Source organism: Neocloeon triangulifer, unplaced genomic scaffold, assembly GCF_031216515.1.
Source record: "Neocloeon triangulifer isolate White Clay Creek 2 clone unplaced genomic scaffold, ASM3121651v1 ptg000015l, whole genome shotgun sequence".
NCBI lineage: Eukaryota > Metazoa > Arthropoda > Insecta > Ephemeroptera > Baetidae > Neocloeon > Neocloeon triangulifer.
In genome coordinates this window covers 48,413-64,693 of record NW_026775557.1, presented here as the reverse complement: position 1 = coordinate 64,693, position 16,281 = coordinate 48,413, and the positions used below count along the sequence as shown (strand labels likewise).

Below are 16,281 nucleotides of genomic sequence, written 5' to 3'. Positions count from 1 at the left end.
ATCACGCCGTCATTCGTGCTAAGAATAAAGAGACCCCGAGTAAAAGTGAGCGTCTCCCCTAGGACGTGAAAGGGCTGCTTCTATCTCTACGAGCCCGACGCTGCACACACCTCTCTATATCTGCACCGGCGAGTAACAAAATAAACACCGAGATGTAACGCAATCAATACATTCGCAGCGTCCAATTTCAAGTGCCCCTCGCCTCGGGTTGCTTGCTTAGCGGCGAGCGAACTGAATTTATTGAATACTTGATGAATCCTCACTTGACTGCTTTTGTGCTGACCATGCGGCTCATATTTGCATTTCCAATTCTGCGTATACTGAATGGTCCACGGTGCGGAATATTTTCACAGGAATATCGCTGAGGGTAGCGTTGGAAAATCGCACGCTCCACAAAATGCGGAGAGGGAGTTCTATTTTATTAAATCGGTACAAACAAATAATGTTCTTGTGAATTGTTTGCGATTTAAATTTCCAATTGGCCATTATTCAAGGACCAAATGGAAATTAACAAAAAAATCGCGTAATACAATCATTGTTTTTAGCAAAACGAAATCAGTGAAAGTGCAAAAAGGCGACTTAACGATCCGTTTGATTATTCTCAAGGAGATTAGCTTCATTTGAAATGCGACACTTGATGTAGGCAATGTGGAGACTGTATAATCTGGAGAATTACTTGGACCTCGGCCAAATAAAAAGAAACCACGCCGTCTGGTATACGTTTTTGCCAAGGTAATTACTTCTCTCTTTTCTCGAGAGTACTTTCGAAATCGATCACGACGCGGTAGAATCTGAAATCAGGTCTGTTGAGGAGTGCAGGTCAATAGTACCCCAGACCAAAAGAACCCATTGAGGGCTTCAGAAGCAGTGCTACCAACATTTGCATGAAGCTTTGATTTAAATTTCCAGATATTGGTTCCATTTAAATTATTATTTATTGGCTTAATCTAACTTTTTTAAATAAACACGGTTGTTTTTTTTTTTATTATTTAAAATAAATGTAGGATTGAGATTTGATAGCACCAATTTAAAAAGCTTTAATAATGTAATGTAATATTATTGTTGTTTGAGAACTCGTTGCAGCATTGGTTCCTGGGAAAATTTGAAATTATTATCTTTATAGGAGATTTGTAATTAATATTTGGAAAGTTAGAAACCCGCCAATTAATAATTGTTAATTATTGTTATAATTCGTTGTTATTTTTTTTTAAATTAAATAACGTTTTTAAACAGAAAAAGGCCCTAATTATTTAGAATGAATTAAAATAAAATAATATTTTAAAATAAAAAAAAAAAATAACTTCAATTTTATTCAAAATAGCCTTTTGACTTCTTAAATGATTTCCAAAATTGGAAAATATCAAGGTTCCTAGACGTTTGAAAATATCTGTAGGTACTGACCGTACTGCCAAATTGAAATGCTGTAAGTAAGCAACTATAAATTTTCCGGCAATCAAACTTACAATAATGAATAATTAAAAAAAATTTGTTGAATTTGACACAAAGTTAAATCTGCCTTGAGAGTGGGGAACTATTGGTCGCATACCCTGTTGAGGAGGTGCTGAATTTGAGAAGCCGAAATCCGGCCAAGAACAAGGAAATCCCTCTTTGCTGTTGGCAATCGCAATTGGCAGCGAGCAAATAGGGCCGCGCCATCAAGTAATTATTTACTAATGCTTTGCGAGTGCGTCTAAAACCTCACTCAGCCAATTACGGGCAGTGATTGATGGTGGTTTCCTTTATAGAAAAGCAGCGCACCCTAATTGAACTGGATTCAGAAAGTTGAAAGAAACGGGAATAAGTCGTGTGCGGGTTAGCGAGTGCATGGCAAAGGGTTCTTGAGAGCGCAGAAAGCGGTTCAGACCACTTGTGCGTTGGCAGAAAATCCGGTCACGGGATGAAATATATTTGCAAAAAAAGAGTGCTTTCAGAACGGTCCCACTTGTGACACAAACGATTCCCCCGGAATTTGCAACCGTTTTGCCATGCAATTAAATTTGAGCTTTGAGGCACCATCGCAATTTGCCACACAGAGAGCCACGTGAACTATTAGTTGGCCTATTTATGCGCCGCTGGCTGGCGATTCAATAAATATTTAATGGAGAGCAGCGCGCCGGAATGGGCTGCATCAATTTTACGCGCTGCCTTTTGGAAATATGAAACCAATAAGGGCTGCGATATGAGCCATGAAAGTGAGGCATTATGCAGGCCAGTAACGGCGTTTTTCCGCACAGCGCCCGTGCATTTATGGGCAAACTCACGCAGACACTGGTCCAAATGAAATTCGTATTCCACTATTTGGCTTCATAAAGAGTGGCTCGTTTAATGAGATTAGGTTTTGTTGCCAATTTTCTTACTGCGTAGTATAGCGAGAGTCTTTATTGAAACGTTGTGTGAAATTTAATTCACTGAAAGTTGATCGTTTTCATTTCTCTTTTTATAAAGAAAATTGCACTCTGCAGCTTTTAAATGCACATTCAAAGAACTGGATTTATTTTCTTGCTGAACCTTGATGCAAAAAGAATCTCATCAGTTCACGTATTCATTCAGCGAATATATCTGAAAACGAATGTAAAGAAAAAGATAAGTGACTAGTGAGGAAGGAATAAAAGCATCGCTAAAAGCTTTCAACGTTGGTTGTAACACGACTTTTGCCGCATAGAAATGCACCGCCTTTTCTCGAAATTTGCTCAGCTCGTGTTAATAAAAATTCACTCTGTGAAATGAAGATTCAGCTCGGGTCCGTCGTCGCCTGAGCGGAGAGCGCTCGTCGTAATTCAAAACTGGGTCAACCGTCTCCCTTGACAGGGAAACTGCACACAACAAGAGACACAACAACAGAGCCATTGACCGAGTTGGAACAAATTCATGTGTGAGGAGAGCAGGGAGGGAGAACCGTTGGCAGTGGATTTTTATTGTAACGAGCTTTTCGCGTTCTCGCAATCGAGCGAGATGGAAAAGTTTGCTCCAGGTAATGGCAGAGAAACAATTTCCTTTTGTCAGGAACGGGATGAGCCCGACGGAGAATGTTATGCGATTTCGCAAACAAGATTGCGCGACGCTGGAAAGTAAAATGACTTAATTAAGGGAGATTCGTCTACATTGACGGAGGCGAACTTGAAAAGCCCATTATTGCCGCTTCTATTTTTCATCAGTCAGAAAAGAGGAGAGCCTGCGCTCGGTTGGTTAATAATTAATCCACCCACCTCCTCCAACTCCTTGTGCCATCAGCTCCGTTCGACTGCGCCTCGCTCTCCGAGAGTGGGCGCAAGGATGCGGAATTAATTAGAGGAGCTTTTATTTTTAATTAAGTCCCTAGCAGCGGCTGACTAATGGCCCAAAACATTCGGCGCGGTCACATTTCATTATTGCAAATTGGTTCAATTTGTTCTCTCAAAAGAAGGCTTTGATGCTAATTAAAAAGCAGTTTATACCATTTGAACTGTGAGTTCATTAAAAAAATTAATTAATATAAAATTTTGTTTTGTTTCAGATCAGATACATTTGAAGAGGATCTAAATCACAGCCAGTGGTAAGTTGAATGTTTGTTCACGTTTGGTGAGAATGAAGATTTTTTTTTAATTTTCCAGAAAAGTTTTTTTTTTGTAAAAATGTAAAAAATCCGAGACTTGGCGAACGGAATCTTTTGAATGTGCTTAAAGCAAACAAAGCTGCGGGTGCTTGAATACAAAATTTGCAGCTGGAGGTTTTCTTTCTCGAGTAGTAATTGAAATTTTTAATTAAGGAGAGATGTAAGGAACGGGGGAGGAATTCGTGGGTTCTCTCGCACAAAGTGCTTCACTTTGTATAAATATGCCACAAAATCTCGCGGAACGTGAAAGAGGGCAAAAAATATATCGCTTCAAGAAAACAGTTTCTCTTTTTTTACTCGGACAAAAACTTTCTCTTGTAAAAAAGTCGCCAAATACTGAAAGCGACAGTTTAAGAAAACAAAACTGGTGTTTCTGCTTTTACAGTTGATGTTTTTTTTTCTATCCAGTAGTCCAAAATCAACAGAAATAAATAATCTACTGCAAACCAGACTGGAAAGTAAACACGATGCGCGCACATATCTCTCCGAGCAAAATGAAACCGCGAGCGAATTCATCTCCCGAAAGGGCGTCGCGTTGCACATAAATATCCATGGCGCAGAAATGCACACGAGGCCAATAAACACGTGGAAAGCGACCTGATAAATTGCACCTTCGCCCGGCTAACGCCACGTTTTGCGCCCCGCGTAATAAAGTATGCAGCCAGTGCATCAGGGAAAAAATGAAAACGCTCGCTGCTCTCTCGGCAGAGCAAACTGTTTTGCATAGATACATTATGAGATAGCCGCGCGCGATTTATGACGCCTGTATCCTTTCTGCATGCGCAGTCGTAATAAATTGTGCACCGAGATAAGACCAGGAAATGTTGCACGCTGCAGCCCGCTTAGCGTCTTTTAAACAGTCTTAAACCGCCTTTTATGCTGTCCCGCGATCATAGCATAGGGCTGACCTCCATATTTCACACTGGCTCCTATCTGCACACTCCTTTGCATAAAAGATGTCTCAATATTCGCTGGCGTTTTGTAACAAAATGTGTTTCTCCCAACGACTCTTATCATTGTGGATAAATTTCGAAGTAAAATTTATTCTGCAAAGTGGACAGTCGGGTTTTATAAAAGTTTGAGAGACGCTTTAATTTCAAAAGTGTATTTATAAAAAGCTTTTCAAAACTTCAATAAGAATTGGAGAACTTCAACCTGTTATCCGTGTTTTAATATTGAAAGTTGACTTTAAGTTTTTCTTATATAAATGTTGTGAACTACATTTTAAAGGCACTGAAGAAGTCATAATCATAAAACATATATGGCATATAACATTAAAAATCATTATTTTTTTCAGAACAATGTTTTTAAAAAAAATATTGCTTACATTAAAAAAAAAAATCAATTGTATAAATTTATTTATTTGAATCTTAAATTTAGAAGGCGGAATATACTTTTCTCATAGAACTATTTTGTTGGGACGATTCTTTTTCGCTTCTTTGTTCTATTTTTACCAATAAAATGGTCTTATAATTAGATAATGATGTGACTTAATTTAATTTTTCATAATGTGTGTTAGACATCTTTTTCATTCAATGTTAAGATTATATTTAATTTTGTGGATTATCTTTAATTTTTTGACTTTTGAAATTTAAAGGAAAAGTGAAGAATAATAATTTATAAATTAAAAATTAAGCAAATTCAACAATGAATTTAACCTTAAGAGACAGTTAAAAAGTAGTTTCCATACTGTTGGAAAAAGTATTTTCTTTGTAATAAAAAAATGTAGCTTACGCACTTACATAATTTTTTTTATTACATTTCAACATAGGCAAATATAGGAGATAAATGTAAAATAAACAAGCAAAAAAAAAATAATAATAATATAATAGCATTTTCCACTGTAATGCTGCAGCCGTGCGCTAATTTCCCGCCGCTTCGATTCAACATGCGCGCGCAGAACTATTGTCCGTTTTGAAAAAGAAAAGAAAAAATAATAAATCATCCGAAAAAAAATATCATCCGTACCCCTCTTTTTAATTTCCTTTTTATAGTTAAAAAGTTTAGAAGTTTTTTCTTCGATTCCAGCTCACTTCGGTTCCGATTAAATTCACTTCAAAGGAGCCAAAATCGATTATTATTAGCATCAAGTAAACGTCGAAAGTTCAATCAGCAAACCCAACATTTGCTCGGTTACATATATCCGGACTGTTTGATCAACCCACATGCATTAGCCCAAGGCAACGGATCACGCCGTAACGGCTTAAACGCGCTTCGAAAGCACTAAATCCGCGCGACAGAGACATTTTTACGACGCTAGTGCTGATTTAGTCTGGGAGCCACGAGCAGATAGAACGAAATTGAAATCAAACCGAGAAGTGCATGGTGTGTTAAATCTAGCTCTCATCTCTCCCAGGAGCGTGTTTGCCATTAGACTGGGTCATTAAAGCGAGTGTTGTTTTCCTCCTGCAGCCATACAACTCATTACATTAAACATTCGTGTTGCGAGGGCGTGTGTGCTGATAAGAAACGCGGCGCCTCATCTCGCGCACGCACACACAATATTACATACAATCGCGATTTTATCTGCGCGGAGCGTAGCTGAAAGTCGCGTTTGCGGTTTTGCGTTCGCTCATCTCGTCTGCGGCTGTTCTCTCTTATTGGGAAAAGCAGCACTCAAATTAACCCGCCAGGCACACAGTCTCTCTATACCTGTGCCTGACATTATTTGCTCAACGCTCTGCAAATTTTCCGTTGCAACCGCAGACATACACAGCGAGAGACAAGTAGTGCTGCATTTCTGCTCGCAATCTACGTCGCCAATGCGAGGGCGAAGCAAACTTGTTTAGTATGCACAATGCTTACATAATGGGATTGAAAGGCAGAGTCAGCGCTGCGAATTGACATTGGCAAACTTAATTATATGCGGAATTGTCGGTCTAATTTAAAGTGGAATAAGGAAGGAAAAAGCTTGTAATTTAATTTGAAAAACCCTCTTAAGCAATATTGATTTAGGATATTAAGAAGTTTAAATTACATTTCCTCTGTGGATAAATAAATTATAATGAAAATTTAATATCCTTACATCAGAGTGTTGGGTTTGATTTTGATAATAACATATAATGAGGATAAATTTTTCAGATTAATTTGCATTAAAATGCATTCGTTTTCCCATAAATTTTAATGACTTTAAATTTGAATTAAATAAAATTTGAAATATTGTAATTTGCTTTTTTGCTCTTAAAACCTACTGATAATGAGTCTTTTTTAAGTGAAGTATTTTCAAGTGCAAAAAACAAGAACGAATTAATGACGTGCTTTTGCAAGTGGCCATTATTTTTTCGCATCTCATCTCGAGCACAAACATTTATTCTGTCCAAATTAGAATATTTACATGTGATTTGCAAAAGAAATGGTGGACGAGTAATCCCATCTAATTGGGATGCAGTAACAACACTGAATTCTCCTGGCGAACGGGAAATATTCAGAGGCGAACCCAAACAGAGCGGGCTGGCGAGGATGTGCCTGTACGTCTGAGTGAGTAGAGATGCCCGAGCGCGGCTCATAATGTATGCCGTTGCTGCTCTCGCTGGCTGTGCAAACGGAACTCTGGCAAAACAGAAAAAGCTCGACGGCAAAAAGAGGCGGCGGCAGCGAAAGGGATCGCTCGGAGAGTCGAGTGTTCCGGGCCAGCATGTGCAAACGATTGCTAAAAGATAGCGCCTGCTTAAATAAACGCCAGACGTCTGCCTGCAAACAATAAGTAGCATGGTTTCGCCTAATTGAAATTGATTGCGCGCCGGCGTAAACATCAGCACACAGACATAAAACACGACTAGCTATGCAAATACACTTCCACTTGAAGCCGCTGCCGCTATTTATTGCCGATCTGCGCTACTTTTTGCGCAGTATGTAAATTTCCTTCCGGCTTGTCCGCTCGATGGCTATGCTTTGTGACTTTTTTTATTTTGGGAAAGAAATTCTTCTCGCTGGTCATTGCAGAATAAAATATTGTATGGTGTTGTTGTCATATTATTAAAATTTACTGCATGCGATTAAATCAAACTTAAACTAGGTAATTAAATTTTTGAAGAGAAGAGAATCATCGAAATAAAAACATAATTATCTGACACGATTTATTAATTATTACACAATTTAAATAATTTTAGCTGCACTTTTTTAATTGAGTTCAAAATTTAGTTTTATTTCAAAATCATTATTTATTATTTTGTTTATTTTACGCAATTTAAATTACTAAACGTAATTAACTTTCCAATACGTAAGAATGATTAAGAATAATAATCAGTCCGTACTGAAGCAGAGCATTGTTATAGATTTTTCTTTTGATAACGTAATTTTTCATATTATTATTCCAGGTCGATATAAAATAAAGTTAATTTTTCTGAGGAGTTTTTTCTTTTTATTTGGTATTATTGAATCTCATGTGATGATAAACGTACTTCAATTTATGTGGAAATTTCTTTGTGGCTCTACAACAAACTTTGTATGCAACTTAAAACAAATTCAAAATATAAATTCCCAAATAATTTGATGCTCTTAATTGACAAATGTTATCAAAAGAATATATATGTACTAAATTTCTAATTTAGGCAATATAATATATATTATTTGGAAATTCACTGGATTAATTAATTTTACTGTTGATTTCTTGTATATAACTTCATTATTTTATTAATCATCACGGTTTTTGTAATCATTTCTAATTTGAAATGTTCAATGCATGTCAACAAATATTTTAAATCATTAACCTATTTTATTGCCATATTGTCTTTTAATTAGAAGCACATTAGAGTGAAAACCTTGCCTTGTTTACCAGGCAATGTGTTGTGCCGACTAATTTGTGTGTTGATTGTTTGCGTCGCGGATAATTTAAATAACAAGTAGTTACAATTACTAAATACATATTATTGAAATCTCTGTTATTTTGCCCTCGACAGCGGTGATTTCATTAGTTCAGCGCTGTAACTAGCAATACATAGTTTGCTGATTAATTGATTGGAAAATAGGTCAGTTATTCAACGCGGATGTGTATTGTTGTTCATGTTGTTGTGAAGCGAATAACTTTAATAACCGTTTCAATCACAAAGCACCATCATAATATGTTCAGAACAAAATTGGAAAAAAAATCTTGCGGTAACAACTTTGTACTCACTTCTAGGTCAGATTTTAATTGGAAACATTTTGAAATTTTGTGCATGAATAAATGATTGCAGCGAAAAGTGATTTGCATGAAGAAGTGAGTCGTTTGAGGTGAAACGTGTTAACCGCGAACGGTGGCCCCCTTTACAGAGCAAACAATAAAACTCGCTGGCACCATCATTCAGCGCCTAATCTGCAAAGCAGGCTTGATTTAAGATGCAGCTAGCTGAATGTGTAAATTTAATTACTGCGCCGGCCTAAGTTAGAGTGGCCATAACAGTTAAGCCGCGTGTACTCAGCTAACTTGAGCCAGTCCGCATAACTTTGAATTAAAGTTAATTCGCTATGGAGAGCCGTAATCGTTAAACGAAACGGTCTTAATAATAAAATACACTCTCCATACGAAGCTGCGCCGCCGGGGCCGCAGCCGCGCGACGCGTATTATCATAATAATGCACTCTTGCAAAAATGAGAGGGCGTCGTCATTGTGAATGCGCGTCGGCGATAATCGCAAGTGAAAAGTGGCACTGCCCTTTCCATTTCGTATGACGCAGGCAAGGCCGAGTTATAAAAAGAATACTGTAAAAAAATTCTAATTTACTTTTTTGAGAAATTAAAATTTACATTAAAAAATCTTATTTCGTTTTCATTTTCTCATCAATTTTAGAAAAAAAATGTCATTCAAAGAGTCATTTATATAATGACCGTAACAAGTTTTTTTTTTTTTTTGTTATTTGATGACAAAAAATGTCTTTCGTAACAAAACATTGTCCGCTGTCCTATTCTCGGAGACTTTATTTTTGAAGCGCATCCGCAAACAATGTTCATTTTCTGTGGTGAAATGAAAACGTTGTTATTTTCCACGTAAATTCCAGGAAAATGATACTGCCCGCGTTGATGTATGGGTGCACGTGCGGAAAGACGAGGAAAGCAGCGCATCAGTTATTCCACCGAGTTTTTGCCAGACGGTCAGCCAGTCGTACTGGATGAATGAAGGGTATTTTATTCAACGGATGCGAATCCATTTCAATGCAACGCCACGGCACGGCGCGGGGAAATCATAACAAATGTCCAGATTGTTTATCTTCACTTGTAGAGTTTAAATATGTAAATTTAGGCAAATACGCATGATAATTGCGGATGCGGATAATTGAACTGAAAAAGCAAATATTTTAGTAATGGTAATCAAGCATTATTAATTTGAATTCAGTGATTCAATTGAAGTTAATTTCTTTTTATTTCAAAATAAGATGTATATAATTATTTGAACAGATGTTTTTTCTTTGCAATCTTTGGAAATTTAAAATATTTATTCTAACCAGTATTGAAACTGTTCTATTTTTTCATTCAACTTAGTCTTAATTAATGACTGTAATAAAAAAAAGTGTATTAAAACATTCAATGTATTTAAAATGTAATTAATTCCCCCCTCCATTATCACACTAGATAAACTTATTAATTGATCGTAATTAATGAAAACAAGAGCCCTTTTTCAGTTTTAAAATTTACAATAAATAAACATTAAAAATTAGTAGAATACTTTGAAGAAGAAAAAATCAAAATCAAAAGCAGCAAATTATGTTAACAACGACACTCAAAAACTTTTGCATATATAGCTTTAGATTTTAAAAAAAAATTTTATTAAAAATATTTTCAATAATTTATGATTATTTTTTTATAATTATTAAATTTATTATGTAGAATATGTAGATCATAACATAAATTGATTTCTTTAGGCTGCAAACTAAAAAAAAAATGGAGAAAAATGTTAAACTGCACGTTCTCATTGTAATCGTTTAAAATATTGTGTCAATTTTCATTATTATTTTTAAAATATTTTGCAATAATATCAGTAAATAAATAAATTCCCTTTTCCACATTAAACGAGTGTCTGCTCTCCATCTACTGATGGTGAGTCTCACCACAAAAGTATATTTTATAACGATGCAGCTCTCCTACGCAAATAATACATTAAGCGAGGGCGTCCGTAATTCCGGCCGAGAGAAAAAGTGGGCGCTTGACGTAGCAGGTGTTTCAGCGTGTGCACTTTATATAGGGAGTGCCACGTACAATTTGATTCATGAACACTTTTATTTCCCGGGCTCCTCCGTCCGCACAAAGGAGACCGAGTGACGAACGGTGCGCTCTGTCAGCAAATAATTCCGCCACTACTGTTGCTATACCTTATTCTCCTTACGCTATATATATAAAAAGAGATGGGCCAAATAAAATATAATGGCGTGCAGAATTTCATTTTGGAAAGCTGGCTCTATAACTCGCTTTCTCGCCACTTCCTTCCTCCCGCCGCTGCTGCTTTTTTGCAACAAAAAGAGAGAAAATGCGCAGAGAAAGGAAAGAGAGAGAGAGAGAGAAATTTTGCTCCGCCTGAATGGTGCAACTGGATGAGGCCACGAGCGTTCCTTTCGTAATCGTAAAAAGAAGAGCACTCGATTGCATTTTAAAATTTAATTGCACACTGAAGCAGCTTTCCTTGGCTGAAACTAGTCTTTATTTCTCGGAATAAGAGCTCCAGGATTTTAATTCATTCCTGGTTAATCCAACAGAGGAGGAAAACGTTTTTAATATAAAATAGCTTACTCGCTGAATAAATTAAATTTTTATAATTTTAAGCTATAATTGCTTGTAATTAAATCTTTTAATGTGTAACATCGATAAACTGGCAAATATATAATTAAAACAGGTTGTTACAGGTATAAAAAATACAAACTAAAGAGCAGCTAAAGAGGTACAAATTGATGAGCAAACACTAAAATTTTATGCTATCTGCTTTATTTTAGAATTGAAGAAATCGGCCTTTTCCTCGTTGTAAAATTTTTTTATTCAGAAACAAAATGGCTAAAAAAATATACTAGTTTCGGACACATTCTGCTACCCTATTTCATGAGCAAGAAAAATACAACAAAAAATCAGCAAAATTGAAAATGCATCACATTTTATCATAAAAATTAAAATCTTAAAACTATAATTCAGGCTTTATTTCAGCTCTTTGTACATTTTAATAAGCGATAAACTCCAAATTTTCAACAAATTTAGAACATTTACAATTTTGATTTGTAGCATGCTTTTTTTTCACATAACAAATGGTAAATGGTTTATTTTCACACGCTGCTTATCTGCCATCTTTTTATGCAAACTTCTCTATTGATGGGGCGAGCGTACTTTTCCACACATAGTTGATGATTGAGTGCACGTATGCCTTCTTCCTCCGATATCATTCTCCGGCACGTGTCAGTCGCAGAAGCTATATCGGGATGCACGTCAGAGGTGAGGGTTCTAATGCAACCCTCTGGAGAGGACTGCGCCCCTGAGCACGTTATCAAATTTTTATTATATGCACCTCGCGCCACGCAGAGGAGCCTCGCTGCTTTTTCTCCTTCTTTTTTTATCAATAACTCCCATAAAAAGTAACAACTCGCATATGAAGTGGAGCAGCGCTCGTAAAATTGATGGCGCACTTTCACTCCTGGCAGGCACTAAATTGAAAATAAGTCCCAGATTTGAACGGCCCGAGCGAGCTTGGTGCGCGGGCGGCCGTGCACGAACCCTAATTAAACTTGCTTTCCATTCATTCATCTCGGCGGGCGATAATCCGCGCGCGCCTGCCGCTGCAAAATGTGAGCCGGCGAATTATTGTTGCTGCTGAAAACGAATTTCAGTCCAAACAGATTAATCCCATGGGCGAGTCCGTGTGAATTTTACCGTTATATGTGGAAAGAATAATTTTACCTCGCCTTTTCTTTGTAACAATATCATTGTTATTGCTTATTGTCAATGTGTTATCAAAATATAAATGTCATCAATTTTTTTATAGCTCGCCCACCTTCGGATTTGAAGCACATAAAAGGATTATTTATGAAAATCCGTAGTTTGAAAAGTTATTTATGCTTATTCCCATTAATCTGAAATTTGGTTCTGAACAGATCAAAACAAAAAACTGCTAAATTAATCCTGGAACAAACATTTCACGTGAAAACCATAAATATTATGTTTATTTTTCCATCCCTCGGAAAGATATAATCTGTTTGATTTTTTTCAAATTCATTTATCGAGAGTCACAGCTGGCAATGTTTAATTAAATTTGGCCTTTTGAATTGATCAAAATTGACCCTTGAACCTTTTCCATTGCGCACTCACTAAAAGCAAAAAAGTTGGCTCAAAGAGAATTTTTTCATCAAATTCAGTGCAAAAACTATTCCCAAGCACCAACTCTGCATCGGTCCCTGGTTTCCTGGGATATGGATTGCAGAATTTAGTACCTGGAAAAAAATTTAGCTTTAACCTTTTTTTGACTGCGAACAAGTTTAATGGCTTTTTTCACGATGACTGTTGAATACTTTAAATTAAAACTGTCATTATTGATTTTTTTTTTTCAAAATAGCCCCTTAGCGACTGTTGAATTATAGACATTTTTTGGTAATAAAGTAGAATTGAAATTGAACCAAATAATTAAATAATTCAAGTTTAATTTTCGTATAGAGAATAACAAATTAAAAAAGTGATTCTTTTAGTCAAAGCTTGCCATCTTCTAATTAGAGCAGCCATAACACTTAATTTTACGGCACCATTGCCGAGTTTTTTGCTCCGCTCGTATTATGCACCAAATATTGTTTATTGAAAAAACGAGAAATATTTGCTTGTTCTGCTTTTATTTCTAGAAAAAGCTTTAAAAAACAATATAAAAATAATTTAGCACATAGTTGGATTATATTAATAGTTTGAACAATTTTTGTGAATATTTTTAATTAATTTAGAATTTTCTACAGGGATTTATAAGCATTCTCTTTTTTTTCTGGCATTCTCTCGCTTTTAATAAACTGCAGAATGTTGTTACATCGCATTTACACGAGGAAATGTGGTCGGATCCCTTGCTGAAATATTTCTATCGGCGCGGCACAAAATTGAAACATTAAAATTTCCGCAGTGGCGGAGGCGAGCGTGTGTGCGGGCCGAGGGGAAAATAAATTCCTACTGGGCATTTATTCCATTCTGATTTTCCGCCCTCTCTCTCTCTTTCTCATATGCTCAGGCCGCGCGCATAAAATATCTTCGCTCGCTCCTTGGCCGGGGGCGAAATTTATGGCGGTGTGCACGGCTGAAAAAGCACGCGCGCGCGTTCCGCACTCGCGTTTGGCAGCCTGTAAATCACTCTTAATATCGCCCCATAATATTATTACTCTGGCTGCCGCGCCTAATGAATCTGGCCGGGCGCCGCGTGCACTTCATGGCTGCATTTTATTAAGCAATGTTGTTTCCGTGTGTTTCGAGAGGCATTCATCATCTCGGTTTTATCGCACGCAGAGGCCACCGAACCCTTTGGCCAGTCATCTTGCTGCGGCCAAGATTTATATCTGATGCAGGAACACGATTTTTTACCCGAGGGCCATAAAAAGAAGGGCTTCTCCCTCCCGCCCTCCGCCTGCCTCTCTATCTATTATTTTTCACGGGCGGCCAAGATTTGTGGCGCTGCTCTCGAGCGAGCTGCAAAGAAGTACTTGTCCTGTTTACAACGGGCTAATTTTTTATGCCCAAATAAATCAACAAGTTATCTCTCAAGATGCTCTTGTTCTTTTTGTACATGCATCAGCCACTTTGGCCTGTGGATGCGAGTGTCTTGCGGTTGTGCTCTACCCAGTAAATTGCGACTTTAACTACCAGCGGCAAGTCATTACCAAGTGCACTTCATAAGTCTGGGACCGGGAGAGAAAACGACTGTTTCACCCGTAATAGTACAAAGTTCCCCGTGAGAGAACACTTTACTAGAAATTCATCTCTTCAACTTAGTCCACTTGAACTTTTGAATGGTACTGCATTTAAATCTTTTTATTTGCACAAGTCAAGCATGGAACTGAGGAAATAAGCAATTATAATATTGTTTCAAAGCATTCATAAAAACGTCAGAAATTATGTAATTTTTCTTGCAATAAAAAATTTATTTTTCAAATTACTTTTCAAGCAAAAGAAAAGCTTACAGCTGTGCAAGGAAAGGGAAAAATCTGGTTTCTCTTCATTCATTATTTTTCACTTTGGTCAAATTCATTTGATTAAAAACAGACCGATGAATAGGTTTTTTTTTATTACCTCCAAATTTCTGACAATGAATTTTTCCTTCGAAAACAGATTTTTAAACCTGGGCTATTTTAAGAATATTTATAAATTTAAACATAAATACCCTTCAGCATAGTAACATAATTATTAGTTGCCAATGGCTACAGTGGCTGCAATTCAAGAAAAGAAAAAAGCCTACTTTCCAAGAGTATTATTTTTCTACTAAAGCACCGCCCACATAGCTTTTCAAGATCACCTCTTACAGCGTGCAGAATTTATAAAACAAATTTCATTAAAAGTTTAAAACTTTTTAAATTTTAATATTAAGATATTGAAATAAAAGTGAAAAAATTTATGTTTTCCATGCATAAAAGTGGTCTTGATAGAAAAACCAAAACCAATCCTGATTGTCATTTGATTATTACCAGAAAAAAATATTGTTACCCAAATGCAGAATGGCACAGGCCTGTGTGCGTTTTTCTCTTTTGTACAAGAAAAACTAAAGCAAGGTGGCGGTGCCAAAATTCGATTTGCTCTGTGTGTTGTCATCAAAATTTCAGGCGTCTGCTTCGCTTCGTCACAGTCACTCAGCCAGCCCCAGCCGCGCCGTTCAACTTTTTGTTTGTTTTTAATCTGGCGTGTGGATTGCGAGTGTAGGCGCTAATGGCGAAGCCATTATTGGTTCTGGCGCTCGTCCAGTTTGATATTTTGACTGGCGAGCACTTTCACCCCCGCAGCGGGAAATCGAGCCGCCGCGGCATTATTCAGTTAACGTATCAACCCAGTCCCCTCCCCATATTGGCATTCGTGCTGTTGAGTTTTTGTGTCATTTTCTCAGCTGGAACACATATCTTGAGTAACAAATTTTGGTTCATTGTGCACCAAAATCAATTTGTGAACTAATTAGTGCAAAAAAGGAAATGATTCAAATATTTAAATTTAGACAATTTTTCTAGACAAATTTCGTATAATTCACTAATTCAGTGAAAGTTTGTATGTTTTGGCATCTCTTCCTTGTCAGCAGATCTTAAAAGCCACTTGAAGAGGAAAGTAACAAAAAATGATTCGGTACTTATTTTTCATTTAGATATAACTTCCGAAACTTGCTGAGGTTTCGTCGGCTCTTGACGGTCAGCTTCATGAAATCGTCTCAAGCAGACTCTTGAGAATTTTCTGCGATAAAAATCATCTGCAGGTCTAGGAAAAAACGTTGACAAGTTTAAGAGGATTCCTGCTCAAAGCATTGCCAACCTTTTCCATTCCTTCAGAGTTTTTCCGGGTGAAAGAAATTTTGAGGTTTCCATGGTACCGTAATTATTTCCATTCGCATCACGTCAACTTGTTTGACAAGGCGCACGACTCGTTCGATGAGCGGTTGGCGAATTTTAGGCGCGCTTTGATTATGCGGAGTGCGTAGCGAAAAGAATTGAGGCGTCGCAGAAGCTTCGGAATTCGCCGCGTTTTAAGAGCCAACCTTCGACCAAACATACTTCCAACATATATAGCCATCCATAAAGCGGCTT

The 16,281-nt window shown here is 36.9% G+C and overlaps 1 protein-coding gene across 1 annotated transcript in view; it reads left to right on the top strand.

The window, feature by feature from the left end:
- Positions 1-16,281, top strand: part of LOC132202204 (leucine-rich repeat transmembrane neuronal protein 1-like) — a 99,999-nt gene that overhangs the window by 58,869 nt on the left and 24,849 nt on the right. The window contains exon 4 of the mRNA XM_059628972.1: positions 3,494-3,532. The gene's annotated coding sequence lies outside the window, so the exon portion shown is untranslated. The remainder of the gene's footprint in view (positions 1-3,493; positions 3,533-16,281) is intronic.